The sequence below is a fragment of the Chenopodium quinoa genome, unplaced genomic scaffold (assembly GCF_001683475.1).
Source record: "Chenopodium quinoa cultivar QQ74 unplaced genomic scaffold, ASM168347v1, whole genome shotgun sequence".
Lineage (NCBI taxonomy): Eukaryota > Viridiplantae > Streptophyta > Magnoliopsida > Caryophyllales > Amaranthaceae > Chenopodium > Chenopodium quinoa.
In genome coordinates, this window is record NW_018743292.1 from 539,966 (window position 1) to 553,067 (window position 13,102).

Sequence of the window (13,102 nt, forward strand, 5' to 3'; positions counted from 1 at the left end):
ATCTGTTAGTTAGACAAATCCTCACAAATCCCCTCACTCCTTCTCCTTCATTCATTCTTCACTTCCCCCTAATTTCCTCCTCCACCGCATCACCAGCTGCCGATCACCGAACCCACCAACCATAGCACCACCAACCACCGAACCAACCAGTCGCAAATCACCAACCACCGAACCCACCAACCACCACATCCTCAAGGATCGCATTTCTTTCCTCCGCCATCGCCGCCACCTCCTTCTCCGCCATGTCCCCCTTTCGATTCAATAGCAAATTTCGAAACAAATACCCCCTTGGATTAATTATGAATGTGTTATGCAATTGATGTGAATTTCTGATTTTGATTTCGATTTTGATCTGGAAAAAAGAGGAGCAGAGGAGATAAAAAGAGAAAGGAAGATAAGAAGGAGAGTTGTGCCGCACTGCCCGCATAAACAATTGGGTGCGGACGTCCGCACCCAATAGTTCGTGTTAACATAAATCAAACTACAAAAATTAAAATAATATAAACAAAAGAAAATTCGTATCTACAACAAAATTTAGTGGACTTTGTAATTAGATGGAGTAATCACATATATACAGGGTTAATATTTGCTTTCCTTAAGATTAGCTATATCTACTAAGAGAAAAAAAAGAGTTTAGGCAGAAAAAAAAATTGAAGGAGAAGCTGACATGTGTACAATTTGGAAAAATAGATGATATCAACCGTTGTTGTTTTAGTATTAGTTATAGATTTACATACAGTCTCAAGATAAGAAATGTATTTGTAACCTCATTATGGAATGAAGCTTCATCTCATCTCATGTTTGTGAACAAGGATATAGCACACTTTATTTTATTTTATTTTCCATAATTTTCCCATTTTGATGCAATAATAAATCACAATAACACAATCAAGATCTATCAATCCAAAAGAATTCAGGGTGTTAGGGAAGGACGACTTAAGTAACTATGCATGTATTGTATTATTGCGTATACTATTACAAATTTATTGTATGACATTACAATGCATTATATATATATATATATATATATATATATATATATATATATATATATATATATATATATATATATATATATATATATATATATATATATATATATATATATATATATATATATATATATACTACCTCCGTTAACGGTTATTTGCAACGATGGGACATTTTTCCTCTCTACTTTATGTCAAATCGTTGCAAATAATTGTTAACGGAGATAGTATATATATATATATATATATATATATATATATATATATATATATATATATATATATATATATATATATATATATATATATATATATATAGAATTGGTGCTTTTAAGGAAAATTTGGGGGAAAATTCATAGAGGTAAAGGTTAGGATTAAGGGGCTATATTTAAAAAATTAAAACAAAATTAACACAATAAAGATCTATCAATTGAAAAGAGTTCACAGGCTCAACTAATCTCTATTTGAGCAACTATATTTCCAATCCTTTTGATGTCTCTATTTTGAGACACAATAAAAAGACACAAAACTAAAAGTTGTGTTGGTGTCTTGGCATCACTCCTTGTAACAATTCTAATAGAACCTTTTTATACACTCAGGTGCACATAGAGGTAGGTGCATCCAAGGTTAATATTAAGCAGAAAATAATCATAGATATACCATGCACCGGGTGTATATAATTTTTTTTATTATTTTTTTATTTTTTACCTTCTTAACCTTCATAGCATCACATTGGAGCTCCAAATTTTGATAATAGTCTCCTAACAAGGCGAACACCCCTGAAATTGCTGCCATGGCTTCAGGCAAAAACCACGGAAGCTCTAAAAGCAACTGGTTGCCTCAATGATCTGTTAAAATCCCATGGAAGCTTTAAGTCTTGTAATTGGCTACCAAAATCTTGTCACTCCAACCAGCAAACACAATGGAGTTCCGAAAAGATCAGGCTGCCAGCAAAGGACAAGTGATTCCTAATTATTTTGAACAATGAACATCCTTATCTGCATTTCGGCATCAACGATCGTTTTAGCTATTAACAATCAACAGACACAGGCTTTAACTCTGAACAATTCAAAATTGTTCATTCAAATACGAACAGAGGGAATAGAACAATTATAAAAAAGATAATGTTCCCTAACTGTTTCCTTTATATCATCTGATATGATTAATCTGAATGTGGTCAACTAAAAGCATTCCACAGCAAACCATTATTGTAATATTCTACTTGTATAATACATTGATCAAATGTGTGAAGCTAAATCTAAGAAAGTTGACACTAACTGGACTATTTATATCACGAACTTTCTTCTAAAGGGTAGGTAAGGAATTGCACTCCCTACATCTTTGAGTGCCATTTACATCCAGCAAAATTCTGTTATTTCTAATAAACTGTTGCTTTTAAACTAAAACTTTGATTTTAACCAAGTTTTTATTTTTATATTTTTATATTTTAAACCATTTATACTTCATATGCTAGCACTAATAATACATGTAAATAGATATAGAAGTAGATGTCTAATACCTGCATCTTAAGGTAGTTATCACATTAGGTCGTATAGATCATCTCATCAATGTGACAATAAAATCCAAAATGAAATAGTAGCTCTTATTATTAGGTTGAAATGTTCTCTGGTGGTTACTTGTCATATCTTAGTATGGGACCTCCTAAAGCACATCAATTGTGATAGCAGGATTAAATTAAAGTATGACGCCACCAAAGTAGACTTGCTCTATGCGCCATACCAAACTGCACTGTATAAGCCAATAATTTGATCTAATAAGTGAAACAAGTAGCAATTCAAAGAATTTGAAAGAGAAGGAAAAAAAGGAAAGCAATAGTCACCCATGTACCAAAGAAACTTGACCATCAAATAAAATCCATAGTTCCCTTTAACTTCTGTTTTCTTTTTTCACACGAGGGGAGGGTTGTCTAATAGAGGCTTATTAGCAAATGATCAAGTGAAGTACCCTAAAACGATTAAAACTAAGCTAGCAAGCATCCACACTAAGCACAATAATTGACGTGTTAAAGTTCTACCAGACAAAAAAATCATTTACTTTGACTTTGTTCCCTTTCAATTGTAAAACTAGCAATCATTAACCTACGCAAATGCATGGGTCATGAATCATTTACTTCCCTTGATAACATAGGGCAGACTCAATTGACTCATAAGGCAGAAAAAAAAAGCCTTGCTCCTGAATACAACCAATTTTTCATACTTCACAAAACATACAGTATTTTTATATTTTCAAGTAATAGATAATACTACTTTCTAGCAATGGCTTAACCTTTTACCTGCAACTTTTCCTTCTTTACATCACTGATCTTCTTACCAATAGTAGCCATGGCTGCACAGAGAAGTAGCACTATAACCATTGACGAATCTCTCTCAGCCACCATCAATGACTCTCCATGGCTTTCACCTTCGGGTGATTTTGCATTCGGCTTTCATCAATTACCCAACAACAGCAGTCTCTTCTTGCTTGCCATTTGGTATGCAAAGATTCCCGACACAATAGTCTGGTATGCAAATGATGGTAACCCTGTTCAGGAAGGATCAAAAGTAACATTAACAGCTGACAAAGGTCTAGTCTTAAGTGATGCTCAAGGAAACAATTTAATATGGAGCACCAATGGCAATGCTGTGAGCCATGGTTTTATGAATGATACTGGGAATTTAGCCCTCAAAAATAGAAGCAGTGACCCAGTTTGGCAGAGCTTTAACCATCCCACTGACACCTTGCTGCCTAATCAGTTTATGGAAATAAATGGGGAGGTTAATTCTCGGCTATCAGAAACTAATTTCACACAGGGGAGGTTCCAATTGCGCTTGATCCCTGATGGAAACCTTGTTCTGAATACCAGGGACCTAGCATCTGGTTATTCCTATGGTGCTTATTATGTTACTGGCACTAATGGACAACCAAATACAGGTCAAAAATTGGTCTACAATGAGTCTGGGTATATGTACATACTAAGAAAAGATGGCTCAACATATGACCTCTTACAGCAAAACAAGACAAAGCCAGCAAGAGATTATTATCAGAGAGAAACTCTGAATTTTGATGGGGTTTTGATGTGGTATTATATCCCCAAAACGTCCTTAAGCAATGGTTGGTCCATGATTCAGGCATCACCAGACAACGTGTGTACAAGCATAGGAGAATCTGGACCACAATTAGGCAGTGGTATCTGTGGGTTCAACAGCATTTGCATCCTTGGTGATGATAAAAGGCCAGCATGCAAGTGCCCACCAGGTTATTCCTTCCTTGATTTTAATAATACATATGGTAGCTGTGAACCCGACTTTCAGGCAGATAAGTGCGAAGGGTATGCAGAGCGCTCCATTAAGGGGGAATACAGGCTAGAACGCCTTCCTAGTACTAATTGGCCGTTCAGTGATTATGAAAAGCTTGGCCCTTACAATGAAGATGATTGCAAAAATTCTTGTTTGAGTGATTGCTTCTGTGCTGCTGTGGTTTTCCAGGATAACAATACTCCCATTTGCTGGAAAAAGAAGGCACCACTGTCATATGGAAGACAAGATACCAAAGTGCAGGAGACTACTTGGATTAAGGTAGGAAATGTTAAGTTTTCCAATGATCCGCTCAACCCTTTTGTTCCATTACCTCCAAAAGCAAAAAAACAAGGTGAAACCTTTAGTTAAAGCTCTGTTAGGTGGTTCTGTGTTTATTAATGTTGTTCTTTTAAGCACCATTGGTTTGGTAATTTACATAGTCTATCATAATAAGCCACTGAAAGCATGTGAAGAGGGTCAGAGAAAAACATTGAGAGAGTTCAGTAATGTACATTGCTTCAGCTACCAGGAACTCACAGAGGCCACAATGGGGTTCATGGAAGAGTTAGGAAGAGGGGCTTTCGGGGTTGTTTACAAGGGCATGATAGCCACAGTAGGTCCTCCAATTTGTGTTGCTGTTAAGAAATTGGATCGAATATCTGACGATGCTGACAAGGAATTCAGAACTGAAGTGAATGGAATAAGCCAGACTCATCACAAAAATCTAGTACGACTAGTGGGATTTTGCAAAGAAGGAGATCAGCGGCTATTGGTATATGAATATATGAGCAATGGTACCTTAGCAGACTACCTTTTTGGTGATTTGAGGCCAAGCTGGGTAGCAAGGATTCAAATAGCTTTAGGCATTGCAAGAGGACTCTTGTATTTACACGAGGAATGCAGCACCCAGATCATACATTGTGATATAAAGCCCCAGAACATACTTCTAGATGACAATCTCAATGCTCGCATTGCTGATTTTGGGTTAGCAAAGCTTTTGGTACTAAACCAAACCCATACAAACACTGCAATCAGAGGGACCAAAGGATATGTTGCCCCTGAATGGTTTAGGAACAAGCCAATCACAGTGAAGGTAGATGTGTATAGCTTCGGGGTCCTCTTGTTGGAGATCATAAGCTGTCGGAGAAGTGTATGCATGGAGCTCATCCAGGAGGAAGGTGCAATTTTGACAGATTGGGCTTTTGATTGCTACCAGTCTAACACATTAGATTCTCTAGCTAACGGTGACATGGAGGCACTAGATGACTGGCAACGGCTGAAGAGATTTTTGATGGTTGCCCTGTGGTGTATCCAAGAAGATCCAAGTCTCCGTCCAACAATGAGAACGGTCATGAATATGCTTGAAGGACTTGCAGATGTGCCTAAACCTCCTTTCCCAACCATGCTTTCTATTACTACTGCCAAATACTAAACCACCAGGTTCAAAGTATGTATTTTGGTTATTTTTGCTTTGGTTCAAAGTATGTATTCTGGTTATTTTTGCTTTGTTTAATGTTTACGCTACACTACATAAAATATTTGACATAGCCCACACTTAGCATAAATGAAGTGAAAATTATGAACTATACAGAAGAAGAAAGGCTACATACCTTTATTTTGTTCACCCATCACAAAGATTTCTTCACGGAATCATGGCTTGAAGCTCTTGATAGTGTTGACAGATTTGTTGGCTTGTCCATTTTTGCATAATCATAGTATACGATCCATATGAATAATTGTAAATTGATTAGTACTTGTTTTGGAAAATGAAGATTCAAGTTAGTATGATTTACATATAGCGATCAAAGCACAGAATGTTAGAAACATTTGCCTGATAAGAACAAGGTATAAACTCAAACTAGTTGTACTTTATGTATTTGAAGAATTCAAATAAGTTTAATACGAAGTTTAATACAAAGTATTCAGAGTTTCAGACTGTGAGCTGTTTCAATCTAAAATTTTAGACCTGTCCATGTCTATCAAGTATCAACACTCAAACTTAGAATGAAACAAAAAAGTCCTAATGCTGCAGAAGCTCAAATTTCATACAGGGTATATACCCCCCCCCCCCTCTCTTCTCAAAAAAAATAAATAAAAATATATGTATATATATACACTGTATATAACATCACCATTCAGTAGATCATATAAGTAAACAGAGGTTTGTAGATGAAAGACCGAAAAGGAAAGTAATGACTTTGTGTGACAAATGGGTAACGTTATTGACGGTACCATAAAGACAGCAAAAATGTCACAATATGGAATAGCCCTAACTTGGACCACCAACACCAAGCAATTCAAAATCAAAGATAATTCACCTTTACACATAGAAAACAATGTCAATGATTTTACTAAATAAAAAGAAAACTCTTCCATACAAAAAATACAAACAGAAACAAGAGTTTCTAAGCTGAGTTCTTTCCATGAGAGGTGTACAATTGTAAAACACACGGCAGATTTTTTCAAACCAACAACAATACACATCGTGTGGGAAGGGGTAGACTTTATTTTTGTGTTATGACCATATGAATCACATATAATCACATGCTATTTCACGGCACTTATAACTAGTACAGTAATTAGTAATCGCAATCTAAAAAAATGTTCATCACTACGGGCTCTATCTTTTTCGGTACTTTTTTTTTAAAATTAACATAAGAAGGCACGGTGGCAAAATTATGCAATACCATGCCCACGAGTTTAACCACCGCTCCAATACTTCCTCTATCCGAATTCAGTCATCTCATTAGTTTGAATTACACTATCAACAACTCATCGTCACCATAAATTCTAGACAGCGTGATAATATTCAATTGACATCACTCAAACATAGTATAGTGTAAAGTATGACCAGATTTTTGAGTAGCCTTAGACTATTCAACATTCCTTGCACCTCATAACAAAGATAGAGAAGACTCGGTTGATTTTTCTGGACATAAGTTGTCCTTGTACCTTTATTTAGCAACCAGCCTTTTCTGGTTCACAATATATGTCTATTGCTAATAAAATTCTTCCCTCAAAATAAAAAAATCCCTTTTTCTAGCAATGGCTAAGCCTCTTTCTTGCATCTTTTCCTTCTTTACAGCACTTATCCTCCTATTAACATCATCTATTTCAGCTTAAACTAGAGGCAATATACTAGTTGGCCAATCTCTCACAGCTACCATCAATGAATCTTCATGGCTTTCGCCTTCAGGCAATTTCGCCTTTGGCTTTCATCAATTTCTCAACCACACTAATCTCTTCTTGCTTGCTATCTGGTATGCCAAGATCCCAGACAAAATTGTCTGGTATGCAAATAATGGTAATCCTGTTCCCCAAGGATCAACTGTTACATTAGATGCTAATGAGGATCTAATACTCAGTGATCCTCAAGGCTCTAACCTATGGAATACCTCTTCTGATTTAAATGGTACCAATGCTATTAGCAGTGCCTTCATGAATGATACCGGGAATTTTATCCTCACAAGTAGCAGCAATAACAATCCAATTTGGCAGAGCTTTGCTCATCCAACAGACACTTTGCTGCCTACCCAAATTATAAACCTAGAAGGGGCTGATACTAATTTCACCAAAGGCAGGTTCCAACTGCGCCTGCAAGGAGATGGGAATGTGGTATTTAATGTAATGGATCCAACTATTTACTGGGCCGATGCTCAGCCTTACTATGCTAGTAACACTTGGAGTCCTCCAAATCAAGGTAAGCAATTGATCTATAATGAGTCAGGGCATATGTACATAGTGGCAGAAAATGGCACCATGTTGTATAATTTCATCCCAGATAATATAGGTGTAGTATGCCAGAGATAATTATCAGAGAGCAACTCTGAATTATTATGGAGTGCTTACATGGTATTATCACCCAAGAAATTTTACAAAAAATGATAAAGTTGGCTGGTCCAAGATGTATTCACAACCAGGTAAGATCTGCTCTGTAGGGTGTGGGTATAACAGTATTTGTAGTTGTGATAAAATGGCTCAAAGTGTCAGCTGTAATTGCCTTTCTAATTATTCTCCGATAGATCCAAATAACAAGTATGGCAGCTGCAAACCAGACTTTGAGCTTTGGGAAGATGATGGAAAGGGTGCCGTCTTTGTTGAATATAATCTAGTGTCACTTCAAAACAGTAGGTTTAATGGATGTGACAAAAGGTTTTAAGGTATCACTGAAGAACAATGCAAGAGTTCTTGTCTTGGTGACCGCTTCTGTGCTGTTGCAACCTGGCTTACGGAAACCTGTTGCAAGTATTCACCACCGTTCTTAGGAGATCATGGCAGTGATGTCAACGAGACAGCTTGGCTGAAGGTAGGCAACGGCACATACTCCACTGTCCCACTCATCCCAGGTGCAAAAAGCAAGCTGAATACTGTGGTTTCAATTCTATTAGGTGGCTCTGTTTTCTTTAATATTGCTTTATTAATTTTGGCAATTTTCTTCATCTACCATAAGAAGCTACTTAGAAGTGTTGAACAACCTCATGAGGAGTACAATAATGTCCATTGCTTTAGCTACAAAGCTCTTGAAGAAGCAACTGATGGATTCAAGGAAGAGTTAGGAAGAGGGGCTTTTGGGGTTGTTTGCAAAAGCATGATTACAGCAGAAGGATCCCCAATTTTTGTTGCTGTTAAGAAGTTGAATAGAGTATCTAATAGTGCTGATACGGAGTTTAAAACTGAAGTAAATGTGATTGGCAAGGCCCATCACAAGAATCTAGTTCGACTTGTTGGATTTTGCAAGGAAAATGATCAGCGGCTGTTAGTCTATGAATATATGAGAAATGGTAGCTTAGCAGATTACTTATTCAGTGATCAGAGGCCGAGGTGGGTATCAAGGATTCAAATTTGTGAAGGAATTGCCAGGGGCCTACTGTACTTGCACGAGGAGTGCAGCACCCAGATCATTCATTGTGATATAAAGCCCCAAAACATACTTCTAGATGATCATCAGAATGCACTTATTTCTGATTTTGGGATAGCAAAACTTTTGGCTCAAAACCAAACCCATACAACTACAGCAATCAGAGGGACCAAAGGGTATGTTGCTCCTGAATGGTTCAAGAACAAACCAATCACAGTGAAGGTAGATGTGTATAGCTTTGGGGTTATTTTGCTGGAGATGATAAGTTGTCGAAAAAAATGTATGCATGGATCTCATTGAAGAGGAAGCCGCCATATTGACAAATTGGGCATTTGATTGCTACGTATCTAACAGATTAAATTTACTTGTTAATGATGACATGGAGGCGATTAATGACAGAACACAATTGAAGAGGTTTGTAAAGCGTGCCCTTTGGTGTATCCAAGATGATCCAATTCTCCGACCAAGCATGAGAACAGTCATACAGATGCTCGAAGGTCTTGTTGAAGTTCCTGCCCCTCCTTGTCCAACTTCAAAAGTATATGCTACCTCTTAGATATGTCTTAATCTTCATGGCTAAAAGTGTTCCTATCAATTTGGTTTTGTTTATTTTGATTAAGCAGAGGAAAGGGTGTATAATAACAAAATTCTGTCTTGTTTTTTTATTACAGTAGTGTGGTGTGGCATGTGCATTACATAGTTTTCCAACAAAATGTTAAATTTTTTAGTTATTACATCGTCTGTTTTCACAGGAACACTAACCCGTCTCAATTTATTTGCCTCATTATCCTATCAGGGATGTTCCATTTCCTTTTAATAATTTTTTTTCTCTACTTGTTCACTTGCGTAAAATCTTGTATAAATTGTTATTGCGCATGTAAATTGGGATAGAGGTAGTACATTATATTCAGCAAAACAATAACTATTAGAATAATTTATAATCACAATAAATTGTCATCTTCAAACAATAACCTAGAAATCAATCCATGATCACAAAACAACCTCAAAAACTACCATCAAATAAACTCAGTAAACCCTAATCAAATTACAAAATTAAGTGAAGCTAAGTACGATTAAACAGAATTCAATTCCACAAACTAAACTCAAATTAACATTAGCTACTATAATTAAACGCAATCACGAACAATCAATTAAAAGTTTAAATGTAATAATCAACAACAATCAAACGCCACAAAATTAGGGTTTAAAAATGATGAAAAAACATGAAATTGGAGTAAAATTATTACCTTATGCAAGTGTTCCGAAATCCGAAGCCCAGGTTGCTGAGAATTTTGTCTGTCCTCTGTTATGAATCCAAGGTAAAGGAAGCAATTGGCGCCAACAACGAATTTGTTCGCCAAAAAAAAAAAAAAAAAAAAAAAAAAAAAAAAAAAAAAAAAAAAGAAAAATGAGAAGAAAAAAAACGACGCCTGAGAGATTCCAACTCTCGCGGGGAAACCCCATGTACTTAGCAGGCACACGCCTTAACCACTCGGCCAAAGCGTCTCTTATCGTTGAGTTGTTTAGGGATTAGATATATTTATCCATTGTTCTTAGCTTTTATGTCTCAATGGAAAGTGAGTTGAATTAAACAACAAATTTAGAATTAGGCCCTGTTCACTTCACCTTATTTTTATCGAATTGAAATTATTTTTGCTGAACTTAAATTACTTTTAATGATTTGAAATTATTTTTACTGGTTCTCTGTAATATTTACTCTTTGAAGTTACTGGGTTTTTTTCAATTGAACACTGAACTGAAATTATTTTTACAGAGTATTATTTTTTTTAAGGTGAAGTGATCAAGGCCTTATAGTGCGGCTTGTCGACTCAAATATACTACTCCCTCCGTCCCTAAATTAGAAGCCTATATTCCTTTTTGGGGTACTCAAAATTAGAAGCTTGTTTCTATAATATATGTTGTACTTTTTGACAATATTACCCTATTTTGATGATTTGTCATTTTTTTTTTCTTTTTCTTTTTTGTACTTTTGACAATTTCCAACACTTTCTCTAGCTATCTCTTCAATAATTCTTAACCACTTTTTCTTTCTCTCTATCTCTCTCTAACCCCACATGCATATTTAAAAAAATGGGAAATAAGCTTCTAATTTATGGACGGAGGGAGTAGCTTGCACTTTAGTGGATGTGGACATGTACAAGCTATAGTATACATCCTCTGTTTTTTTTAACTTGACCTATTTTATTTATCACGATTGTCAATGCAAAACTTTAACCATTAATAACTTTAATTTTCAATAGTAAAAATTATAAAAGTTATGTATTATGATAGCATTTATTGAGACAATTCTAACGAGAGCTCATATGAATATGTTTTTTCTTACATATATAATGTATAAAAGACGTTCAAAAAGAGGGGCGATGAATAGTGCAAAAATCTAAGCTGGTCAAGTAAAAAAGAATGGAGAAAGTATTGATTTATTGGATAAAAAACAATGAAAAAGGTTTGAATGATGGAGGTATGCAAATTGGGCTTGCGTACTCCTGCACTTTGGGCCTAACCGCCTAAAACATAACCATTTTAGAACGCTTTGCATATGTAGTGTTACTAATTTTATTGAGTTTTGCAATACATGAAACTATGAAAGCATTGTCCAAATGTTTCACAGTAGCATTTCAAATCATGCATATTCGATCATTAGGTGATTATGGAAGTAAAATATGCACTTAATTTTCTTTTCGTACATAAAATATTTTTCATTAGGTTTGGTTTAGTTTAAATTTTTTCGGTATGATCAAATCTAAAGCTTTTTATATGGCTTGATAGATCTATCTTGATCTTAACATAAATGAATAATACTTATTACAAATAAGGTGAATCAAACGTATATCCTAAATGGAAATGGCAAATATGTTAGCTCATATAATTCTGATCAGTTTGTTACAATCCTATAACAAGTCATTTTGTCAATTTTGAATCCTATTTGGTCAGATTTTGGTCAAATTTTATTGAAATAAATTGCCAATTACCTTATTATAGTAAGTCAATTAGGGTAGCTAGATTTGTATCAAATTCAAGTAAGTAGCTTTACATGTATACAATTTAGATTATTCAAGTGATTCAGAAAAAAATAATTGAATACGGATCAATTTATGGATCCATATGTAAACAATGCTAGCAACAAAATTTAAATCTTAGTGTCTTGCACAAGAAAGATCGAATGGCACATAGAAAGGTACACTTTGTTTAATGATGAGAGTAATTTAAAAATTTCCAAAAGCCAAATGCTTTTCTCCTTTGTGCAAATGCCTTACATGAGAGAAAGAGCAATTCCCAAGGTAGTAGATAGATTAATAAGCTAAGATATCGAAAGAATTTTGGTAGTACGTGAAAAGGTTAGGTCTAGAAAAAGGTTCAAAGAGACAGTCAAAAAGGCAATTTCCTTATTACATGGGAGTATAGCTAAGTCCAACAACTATACTATGAGACATGTATACCAAATATGTACTAAATCCGTTTCACTAAGATTGTCCTAAATGAATTTGTTTGATCATATAAGATCGAATTTGTTCAGAGAAAAGGATGTGGGCATGATCGATACATAAGTCAATTATTAAGCTTGAAGTGAGGATGCAACATGACCTTATTTTACTTAATATTTAGTACTATATTAGAAAGGAGTATGACTTTGTCACGGTGAATTTTAATATCAGAAGAATCAACCAAAAACTTAATCCGGTGATTGAAGTTAATTCAGTATCGATGTTTATATTCCATCACTCTTTATTTGTCCTTAATGATTTAATGATGGTTATTATATGGCTAATTTAATGAAATTGTCAAATAAAATAAAATGAGACAAACTTAGTAAAATGGATAGAGTATATAAAATATAAGGAGCCAAATAGCAAAAAGCAATCATATTATTGTGTACATCTTTTCAACTCCAACTTAGACTAGTCTTGTTCTTACTTGAATTTGGTCCTTTTCCTTTATTA

General features: G+C 35.0%; 1 non-coding gene and 2 pseudogenes across 1 annotated transcript; 2 read left to right on the forward strand and 1 right to left on the reverse strand.

The window, feature by feature from the left end:
• Positions 1–2,842: 2,842 nt before the first annotated feature.
• Positions 2,843–5,871, forward strand: LOC110736143 (annotated as a pseudogene).
• An 89-nt stretch (positions 5,872–5,960) lies between these two features.
• LOC110736144 lies at positions 5,961–9,840 on the forward strand (annotated as a pseudogene).
• Positions 9,841–10,567: 727 nt separating this feature from the next.
• Positions 10,568–10,649, reverse strand: TRNAS-GCU. Its single transcript has one exon. It is a non-coding gene; the product is annotated as a tRNA-Ser (tRNA).
• Between the last annotated feature and the right edge of the window lie 2,453 nt (positions 10,650–13,102).